This window comes from Arachis ipaensis, chromosome B09 (genome assembly GCF_000816755.2).
Source record: "Arachis ipaensis cultivar K30076 chromosome B09, Araip1.1, whole genome shotgun sequence".
NCBI classification, from domain to species: domain Eukaryota; kingdom Viridiplantae; phylum Streptophyta; class Magnoliopsida; order Fabales; family Fabaceae; genus Arachis; species Arachis ipaensis.
Genome location: NC_029793.2, coordinates 23,364,138 through 23,375,676, shown reverse-complemented (window position 1 = coordinate 23,375,676; position 11,539 = coordinate 23,364,138).

The following is an 11,539-nucleotide window of genomic DNA, read 5'->3' as shown; positions in this document are numbered from 1 at the left end:
TGTTTCTACTTTTAAAAAACGCAAACACCTTTTTAAAAAATTGTCACACTAAGCCTATGATAGGAGAAATATTGGAAAATCTAATAAAAGAGTATTATTGTCTATTTATAATAATTTTTTTGTCTTTCTGTTTATATATTTTTTAAATAGATCTTTTTTAATAATTGAATATTATTAATGATCCTTAACATTAATTTTTCATATTACAATTTGTATAAGAAATATAAATGGATGAATTAGACAAATTTAATGATTTCGGGTATTTTTGGCATCTGATCACTAAAACTAATTGTTCTTGATGTAAAAGGGTTTGTACAAGGTATAGCTCATTGTAAAAGGGAAGACATGTCTTATCTTCTTCATGGATGAGGTATACATCAAACTCTAAAGAACATCAAATGGGATGGATAATTGCAAAAGGTATTTTGACACTCAAGTCAGTAATATTTCAAATAAGAGAGTGAAAGTGACTTAAGGTAGTATTAAATTTGCAGATATATTCTATCTTTTACCATGATTTACCTTAGATAGATTTACTTATGGAGATATTATCGTTTTTAACAAATATCTTCGGTTGCTAGTGAGAACGTATGTGGGTTATAGTGAGGTAATGTTTAAAGTTCCAATATCTGTTTTGACTACTTTTCCGAGCTATTAGGGTTGCGTACAAGGAAGTTATTTTTCTGTTTTACTTGAATGATTATATCTATTTGTTTGACTTGTTCTTCGAGCTACAGGTGACAGTTACCGAGTAATACGATATGGATCGGATTGTAATGGCCGAGTTATGCACAACAATGCGAGTTATGGTTGTTTACAAGTCATGAAAACTCTAACGTTCTTTTGACCTAATTTCCAAATTATAGTTTATAGACGTCGAGTTATAGTGACTGGATCACTAATAACCATCTTTTATTATAGTGACTGGATCACTAATAACCAAGTTTTATATATTATTCTAAAATACTTCATGGATAGTAAAAATTAGTTACTAAATCAATCACTATGTATTTATATATTTATACATATTATTTCATACGTTTTCTTAATAAATAAACAGCCACTAGAATAATCCAATCTACCATAGTAGAATAATCAAATATACAATAAAGAAATAATCAAAGTGTTTACAATAGTATAATAAAAAATTTTTGTGAGATACTAAATATATGTTTCTATACTCAATAATAGCTTATTAATAGCTATTTTTTTGTACACGTAATTAGATTGTTTATTTTTTTAATTTAAAAATTAATTATTTTCAAAAGTACAAAATCATTCACCATATATTATATATCTTACTTCACATATCTTACTTATAAAAGAAACTGCCACCAGAATATAATCATTTTGACTGTGGGCACTTTCAGGTGGAACGACTACCATGTCGCCATGTTATTGCTTGCTGTGTGATAAACTCCAATTTTGTGGTTTATCTTGTGCTTAATTTGAGAAATTTTATCACATTTTCTCACATTTATTCAATGAAATAGCATGGTTTTGTAATTCTCCCTTAAATTGTGCCTAAGTGTAAAAACATGCTTTTTATGCCATTAAATTGGTGATTTTAATTAACATTAATTCCATTCAATGCCTTGATGTGTTCGTTGAGTGATTTCAGGTTCATAAGACAAGTATTGGATGGAAGAAGTGAAGAGAAAAGCATGCAAAGTGGAGAATTCATGAAGAAATGAGCATTCGGAGAATTGAGGGCCACGTGCACGTGTTATCCACGCGTACGCATGAGTAGGAGTTTTGGCCAGCGACGCGCACGCGTCACCCACATGTACGCGTGACGCTCGGCACGTGGGCCACTTAAAGTGAAATCGCTGGGGACAATTTCTAAGCTGCCCAGGCCCAAATCCAACTCATTTCTGAAGGTATTTCATGCAGAATTCAAGCTTGGGCAAGGGTGGAGCACTTAGTTGTAGCTTAGCATCATGTAGTTTAGTTTCTAGAGAGAGAAGAGCTCCCTCTTCTCTCTAGAATTAGGGTTCCTAGGGTACTTTGCATCTTAGATCTAGGTTCAATTTATTGTTCTCATCTTGTTTTCTTTACATTTTCATGCTCTAGTAGTTTGATTCTCTTAGTTTTCATGTTAATTTCGCCTTTATGCCTCTTTTATGTTGATGAACTCATGTTGGATTTGGATCTCTTTTAATGCAATTTAATGTTTGATGTTCTTTTATTGTTGAATTGAGTTGTTATTATTAATTCCTTGCAATTGGTAGTTGGTAGATTTTATTCTTCCTTGCAATTTATTATGCTTTCCTTTTATGCCTTCCAAGTGTTTGATAAAATGTTTAGTTGGATGTTAGAGTAGAGTTTTTGAGCATTCTTGGCTTGGAAAGAGGAATTAGGCAATCTTGAGTCATAAGACCCAACCTATGTTGGTGATCTAGAGATGTTAGCTAGTATTCTTTCCATTGACTCTAATCTCTTGCTAATTCAATTAGTAAGTTGATTAGGACTTTTGGATTGAGATTAGCTAGTCTTATTTGACATTCTCTCAATGTGAAGATAATATTGTACCTTCTTCCATTGCTAGAGATGACGAAATAAGATAAATTCTTGTTAATCATTGCTATTAGTGACTAGGATAGAAAGCCTATGATCTCAATCCTTGCCATAAATGTCTCTCTTTTATTAATTGCTTTCTTTAGTTGCTTTCTTTACTTTTCTTGTCATTTATTTTCTTGCTCCTTTCATCAAATCAAACCCCCCGTATTCCTTCATAGAGAATAATCATTCACTTCATTGCAATTCCTTGTAAGACGACCTGATGTATAAATACTTCGGTTATTTTTCATTGGGGTTTGTACTTGTGACAAAACCAAATTTTTGATGTGAGAATTGTTTGTTGGTTTGGAACTATGCTTACAACGAAGTTCTTATTTCTATAAGAGAAATTCTAAATTGACACGACGATTATCTCATTATCACTGTGCTAACCAGCGTCTCGATTGGTAGTTGTATGTGCATGATGTGTACAAGATAACAAAGGTTCGTAAGGTATATAGATTTGAGTTCATACCATTGGTCTATTAGAACCCTAACATTAACGTTTGGAAATAGGAATCACAAGACCCATAAATATTTACGTCCTTCATGTAGTCTATATCATGCCTAAATCTCGCTACGGTTTTCGATAACCACGCTGTGGTCTGTTTCGAATGACTCCACCTGAAACATGATACATTGAAAAACTTTACATAAGTAATTGTAAATCAAACATGCATAATGAATAACGTAGGACTAAAATAAGAATTATTACCTCATGGCAACTGGTATCTGAGCCGGTGGAAGGGTATATCTCGGTACACGCGCAATACACGGGATTCGCTCCCATGTCCAAACAAACAACAGATTAAGAGAGCTATCCATCTCCTTTGTATCATATCGTGATGCACGGCATAGTACTCTGTAAAGATGTGCGAGACATGATAACCCCCAACTATATGTATGGATCCGCTCGAAATCGCGAAGCAACGGTAGAGACTTCGCATGGGGGTATGCAGTCGACTTATCCGCGAATATTAATGCCATTTTATGTCCCTTTTTTTGTAGTGACACCCCTCATGCATAGGTACGAGTCTCATCACATGTCCTGTTCTATGCGTGCGCACGTTAGGGTACGTGGGTACCCAAACTAGAAATTCTGGTTTTTTGTAACTTCACAAAGTTCAATTTTTTATACCTAACTTCCGACGTTCATAACTTTCTCTACAAAACTTCAATTTCCTTCATCTTTATACTGTTTTAAAGCTCTCATAACCATCTTCAACCTAAAACCAAGTTTACTCAATTCCAAATCTCGAGGGCCAGGTTATGGCCCGCCAAAATTGGTTAAAATTTCGTTTTTACCAAATTATACCAACTCCTCTAGTTTTCAAAATTTTCGATACAAAACCAATCAAATCACAACCAAAACAATACCAATTACTCATAAACATTATCACACACTTCTCCATCACTCCACAAACACAACGACACCTAAATTAATCAATTTATTCAACGAGTTTCACTCAAAATTTCCACCAATTCTAACATTTAACATCAACAATTCACATCACATGTACATATCATATCTAACCAATCAAACCAACCAAACCCTAACTAGTTCAACACCAAACATTCTTTCACACTATGACATTCTCATTATCCAATTCTCAATTATTCTAACACATAAATTCGTCAATCCATTTTCACACATAAAACCACCAACTTCACCAATCAATATCAACATCACATTTGTACAAATTTAATCCACCAAAACCAACATTTCAGAACATTCAAGCCTATCCTATGGCAACTAGCCTAAGTTTTCCCGCAATATTACAAATTAAATACAGGAAACAAAAATCATACTTTGGTCGATTAGCTCCCAAGCCACAAAGCACCACAAAACCTGGTTTCCACAATTCTCCAAGCCTCCAAAGTCCACTTGACATGCTGCTAAGGGTTCCAAATTAACTCAACAAGCTTCAATCACTATAATTCACCAATTTGACATTAATTTCACATATATTCAACCTAATTTCACACAATTACATATACAACTGCCAAATTCAATACCTAACTTCATAGAATAAAGAATTCACAAGGGTTAAGATTTCGTTACCGTTACCCACTGAGTAATTGAATAATACTCGGCTTTATCTTGCACTAGAGTACCCCTAAATCATCAAAATTACAAAATCTCTCAATATTCAAAACCAAAATCCTAGAATTGAAGGGAGGTGAGAACTAGGCATAAAATTCAGAATTCCTTGCCACCTTATTTAGATAGAATCGAAGAGCTCGACAAGAGGACCGCATGGCCGCAAACGACTCGTCAATCAAAGCTCCAGATTGAAAGTTATGGGCAATTTACAGTGGTGATGAATAATGCACAAAACCCTCTTTCTCTTCTTCTCTTCCACGAGCCCTCCCTCTTTTTTTTAGTAAATGAGCTTAATGCTCATAGTTATGACTTATATAAGTTGGGCCTTGGACCCTCTGGTTTAACCAATTTAGCCAGTTGTCCTAATTTTGGGCCACAATATTTAAAATTAGCGTTTAAATTATATTTTAATTATTTTTACTTCTTCAAAATATAATATTTAATTTTCTGCTTTCTTTGAATCATAATTAATTTATTAGTTAATGGTGTATAATAAATAATAATATACGATAATTTATTTTTAAATGATAATTTTCATTCATACTAATGTTTCTTAATACTAACGTACATAATTAATTAAAAAATTATGCATTCATACAATAGTAATATAGTTGGATTGATATACCTTATAACAGGAAAAGAAAATTTAATTAATGCTAAATTATTTTAATTAGCTCTTTTAAAAATAAATAATTATAATACTAGTTAATGCTTTATTTTTTTTCTATAATGTTGTCCTCCTATTATTCTCCAATTATATAGTTTAAACTTATATAACTATTTCTAACCCATAAATAAACCCATTGTGTTTATCCAATAAGTATAAATTTCGAATAATTAGCGAATAAATGAATTAATAATCAAGATAATTAGAAAATAGAATTTTATAGTTTAATGAGATAGAGCTAATTAAAATAAGAATTTTGATATTAATTTTAAAGAATTCAGTCCAAGATTAGGCCAAACAGACTGAACCGAATGAACCGGACCTAAACCAAACTTGTGAGCCCATCCAACCCACTTAACTTAATGAGCTTCAGCTCATTCTCTCTCCTTCCTTTTGCAAACACGCTGAAACTAAGCATGTAAAACCCAGTCAAACCGTAATTAATTAAATAATAAATTAAATAGGAGAGAATATGGTTTGAAAATTTAGCAATTAGAATTTGATAATTTAAATATGATATTTGGACTCAGTGAATTTTTCTGAGTCGAAAAAATAGTTTTCTAAATAAAAATGCGCACTGAAAATTTGACCAGTAGTACTGGCTGCGATCTGTTCGGTACTGTGGCTGAGAAAATTAATTAGAAGTGAATAATTTTAAGAAATAAGAATTTATAATTTGGAAAGATAGAAATATTTAAAATACGATTTAAAACTCTAATATTAAAGGTTTTGGCTCAAAATTGGGCCAACGGACTAAACCAAGTGAACCGGGCCCAAGTGGGCCCAAGACCCAACATATATACACATTAGTTATGAGCATTTCAGCTCATTTACCCTAAAGAAAGGGTGTGGGGCGGATAGAGAGAAGAGAAAAAGAAAACCTAGCTTTCCAAACTTGAAATCATCATTACTTTCTCTCCGGAATTCCGATTGACCAACCGTTTGTGGTCACGCATCGCTCTTCTCATCCTCCACAATTCTGTCTAAGTTTTATGGTGATTATTTCGTTCTTCTCTACCCAGTTTTGATTTTTTCCTTTGAAAACGTGATTGGCTATGGGTGTTGAGTGATTTTATGATTTTGGTTGTTTAGAAGTACTCTAGTATGAGCCATTGGTGAGTTCCATCAACCAATTTCATAGGTTAAGGTAAGGAACCCTCTAATCCTTGTGATTTATTAATTTCATGAACCCTAGGTTGATTATAAGTATGAAAATTGATTATGTTAGAGTATTGGGTGATTTTGTTACACAATTGGAAGATTGATATTGCTTGTGGGGCCTTGGTGAGGCTTGGAGCTAAGGGTTGGTGGAGACTTCCAAGAAGAAGCTCAATTATTTTGGCTATAAGAGGTACGGTTTAAGTTTTATTTAAGTACCATGTGGTGTGACGAGAATTCCTAGGCTAGATGCCCCTAGGATTAAGTTTGGATTGTGTAAATGGTTGGTACTAATATGTATAGTTGATATGTAATGTGAATTAATGATTAGGTTGAGAATTGTGTGAATTTGTATGTTTAGTGTATTAAGAATTTGATTAAGTAGATAATGAATATTGGTTTGTAGAATATGCATTTAAATTGTGATTTTGAGCCGGAGGCTATGAATCTTGGGCCGGAGGCCAGAAAGAAGTAAGTAAGGTAAGTTGATTTGTGTATTGTGTGATGATATAAGAGATTGGATAGATTTTAGATATTGAATGTGTGAATAATTGGTTTGATTATTGAATAATAAGGTTTGAGGAATTGAGGAGTGGAATTTGATAGTTTTGGGTGAAATTGTGTAGATGAGGTAGGTTTGGTTTTATTTGAGTGTAATTATTTGAATGTGGTTGGGTTGTGGTCATTTGGATTAGTGGAAATGAATTTGACTTGTGAACATTGGAATAATTGGTGATTTCTGTTTTTGGATAAAAACTTATTTTTGACCAACTTTGGCAGTCCGTAACTCGGTCCTCGGAGTTAGGAATTCTTCAAAACTGGATTTTTATGAAAGTTCATTCAACGATCTTTCCAACAGTTCAGAAATAGTTGAAAAAGGAATTTTGTAGAATAAGTAATGTGTGGCAAAAGTTTGAGGTTTAAAAATGAAATTCTACAGCTTTTTCAGACTTAGTAAATTTTTTAACAAAACGTACTCCGACGCGCACGCATGGCCGACGTGCACGCGTCACTCATGATTTTTACTCTCTCACGCGTGTGGCTGGCCGATGCGTATGCATCGCTGTATTGATGCAAGTGCCCAGTAGAAAATCCAGAGAGTTGCGCTGGTACTGTGCTGGTTTTGTGCGAGGAGCACAAAACGTACCCACGCGTACGCATGGGTACGTTTTGTGCTCCTTGCAGAAAACCAGCACAGTACCAGCACAACTCTCTGGATTTTCTATTGGGCACTTGCATCAATACAAACGTACCCACACGTACACGTGGCTGATGCGCACGTGTTACTCCACCTCTCTGCCTCCCATGCGTGCGCATGGGTGACGTGCACATGTCACCTTACTTTTTCGCCTTCTACGTGTGCGCATGGGCGAGGCGCACGCGTGACCTTGTTTTCAGGAAAAAATTGATTTTTGAGTTTTTAAAGTCAAAATTTAGACTTCTAAGCCTCCATTTTCATCCTTTAAGTCCTAAATCTTTATAGTATGCCTAATAATGAGAAGAAGCTAGGACATGTAGTAACTTGTGGATGAAGTAAACTGAGAATCAATGATGAATGATGAGTAATGATAATTGTATGAGTTGCTAAGGATGATGGTGAAGGTGCTATGTATGTTATGAGCCGGATGGCTGTGATAAGCATTGAATTATGGCTGAGTATGTATATGTATATGATTAATGATTAAATGATTATGATTGATTGAGGAGGCTTGAACATGTGGTGAGTATGCCGAAGGTGCATATATGATTAATTAATGAATGTGGTAAATGAATAATGATGGAAAATGTTGAATGTGACGTGTGACCCCGGGTAGTAGGTAGTGGCGTTGTCCACTTGCTCCGGGTTTGAGATGGGGAAGGAGAATTATGATAAATGAGTTTAATTATGGAGTTTTGAATGAATGTATGACTGTGCCCGAGTAGTAACAATGGTCGTGGTTCGTTCCGCTTGCTCCGGGTCATTGTCTGAGAATGGGTAATTATGAAGGGTGATTATGAATAAATGTGTATTTGTGATACCTGGGTAGTAGCAAGGGTGGTGGCTTGTCCCGCTTGCTCCAGGTTAATATTTGAGATTTGATAACAATGATGATCGATTTTAAACTGAATGAATGTATGTTTTTAGATCCTGGGTAGTAGCAAGGGTTGTGGTTCGTCCCACTTGCTCCAGGTCAGAGATCGTGACGCCTGGGTAGTAGCGGTAGTAGTGGTGATTCCACTCGCTCCAGGTTGAGCTTTTAAACACCCGCCTGGGTAGTAGCCGCAGTAATGGTTATTCCACTGGCTCTGGGTTGAGCGGGTAGTAGCAAGGGAGTTGTAGCCCAAACTTACTTACTCTGCGATGGGTGTTTCTATCCATGGTTAGCTACCAGGACGTGTCGGGTTGGCTATATAATCGACAGATGATATCATCAGCCATAGGGCAGGCATACATCATTTGCATATATTTGAATTGTTTGGGTTTGCCTATTTGTTTTGGATGGCTATATCATATATGCTATGTTACTTGATTATGTACTACTTGTTCTACTTGTACCTTATCGTGTATTACTTGCCTGTATTGTTTGTGTTTGTACAACTGAGAGGTCCCTCATGCTGGTGTCATTTGACGCTGAGGGCTATTCTTGTTGAGATGGAGTAATGATATGATTAATTTAAAATGACGATTATTGAATGAGGTAATTTGAGCTTCCTGGGTAGACGCAGTAAAGTGACACTTGCTCCAGGTGAGGATATGAAGTATTGATATAGATTTGCTGAGACAGAATAGCTGGTGATGATTTTGTTTATGATTCTAATTCTTATTCGTTGGAGAGTTAGAATGTTGGGAAGCAGGAGGAAAATGTATTAGATTTAGCATTCCCTTATGACAGTTGCCTATTTACGGATTAGTGAGAACATAGGATGAATATTTGGAAAAAGGAAGTTTAGGATGCTTAGTGAGTTTTTATTACAATGCATTGTATTTATTTGGCACTTTTACCGTACTGGAAACCCATGGGTCATGGTTTCTCATTCTGTATATATCTCTTGTTTTTCAGATATAGGTCCAGGTGCTCAGAAGTGAGCTGTGGTTCATCTGAGAGACTGCGAAGATCTTTATATTCTCTACTTTATATTTTGCTTAGAATCTCTCCATCCTTATTCTGAAAAGTTTATATTATGTATTGAACTCTTTTGAACTTACCTATAGAGATTTTTATGTTTCTTTTGGGAGAGATTAGGATATGCCGTTGTCAACTACTTTCATACTGTACCTTAGCCGACCTAGACTTCGCGGGTCGCGACTAGTGGCTATTTACTTATGTTATATATCTATATACGGTCCTTCTCTTATTCTCCTTAATGGCTTTTTCTGTATATCGCTTTCGACTTCGCGCTTTATCTTTTAGTTGTCGATATGTGAGTGCTACGACCTCGCGATTTTATTTTTACTCTTTTCAGGCTTCTTGATTAATACTCCTTTCAATTTTACTTATATTATGTATTAAAAATCCACCTTGAGAGTCGTACCACCTTATTATCATTGACTTATGACTCGAGCATAAGGATTTGAATATTAGGGTGTTACACAGCAAAAGGGGGAAGAGCTTGGGGATGGAGCTCAAACCCTTGTCCTCCATTCAAGTTGTCATAACTTCTTGCTCCGAGCTCCGATCGTCGCACCATTTGCGGCCACGCGAAAAGCTCTACAGAACCTGAGAACTAATTTGGTAAGTAATTCACTTCTCAGTTTTAGTTCTCTCCTTCCCAAATTTCAAAATTCAATGTGTGATTATGTTAAATTTTGTATGATTTCGGTCTTTAAGTTTGAATTAGCTTGTGGATATTATCGGGTCTATCTCATTGGAGCTGTGGGTTAGGTAAGCACCCTCAAAACCCTTGTGTAATAGTGAATTAGTGAACTCTATATTGATTATAGTAATAATTATGATGTTAGATTGAAATTGGTTGTTGAATGGAGTCAATTTGAGAACTTGGAAGCTTGAGATCAAGCTTTGGAAGCTGGGTTTCGTTGGTGAGGAGCCGAAGTTGTGGAGCTTGTGGTACGGTGAATGCTTGACGTGTTCTGGGATTAACAAGAAATCGGCCAAGGTATGGTTTCAGTTTCTCGTAACTAAAATTTAATATGTCGTGAAAACTTAGGTTAGTTGATCGTAGGATAAGATTGAATTATTTATGTTGTTTCTTGAAATTGGTAAATGGTAATGATAATGTTATTGGAATATTGATGTTGTTGATGATTTGGGGTTGCTTAGTATTTATGAAGCTTAGTGAATTAAGGGTGTTCTTGGTGAAATAATGCAAATTTTGTGGAGAATGATGAAGTGTATATGCATGTGGTTGATGATTTTATATAATATTGTTTTGGTATGGGTTATTGTGTTAGAATGGAATTATAAATGTACGTTGGTATGTATGATGAAGTTGAGGGGGTGAAGGGTTGAACTTGGTTGGAGACACATTTGGTAAGTTTTAAAAAGGGTTGAATTGATATGTTGTGAAAATTGAGGTTTAGACTTCTTGTGAAAATTTTATGAAAAATTAATTTTTACTGAACTTCGATGAGCCATAACTTGACTTCCGAACCCCTGATTTTTGTTAAACTTGTCTTGAATAAAAATTGGGTCCGAGATGTTTACACCATTCGAAGAACGGAAGAAAAATGTTTTAAAACGAATAAGTTATGCGTGTCGGAATTTTAGTGTGCAAAACTAAAATTCTGCAGCACTTAGCCAATTTTCCATCCTGTAGAATTCCCGTACGCGACCACCTACAATCGACGCTGCCATTCCTTTTGTATTTGGTGTCTCACATACAAGAGCGGGGTATGCGTACACGAGAACTGGGTTTTTAAGGGGTTGCATACGCGAACTCTTGCACGTGACGCGGCCATTCCTTTCGGGTTTGGTGCCTCGCTTACGCGAGCAATGAAAAACACACCCCCCGCATACGCGAGACCATCCCTGCGTACGCGAAGCCCCTGTTTTCAAAAAAAAAGGATTTTATGATTTTAAATTATAATTTGAGACTTCTAAACCTCTATTTTT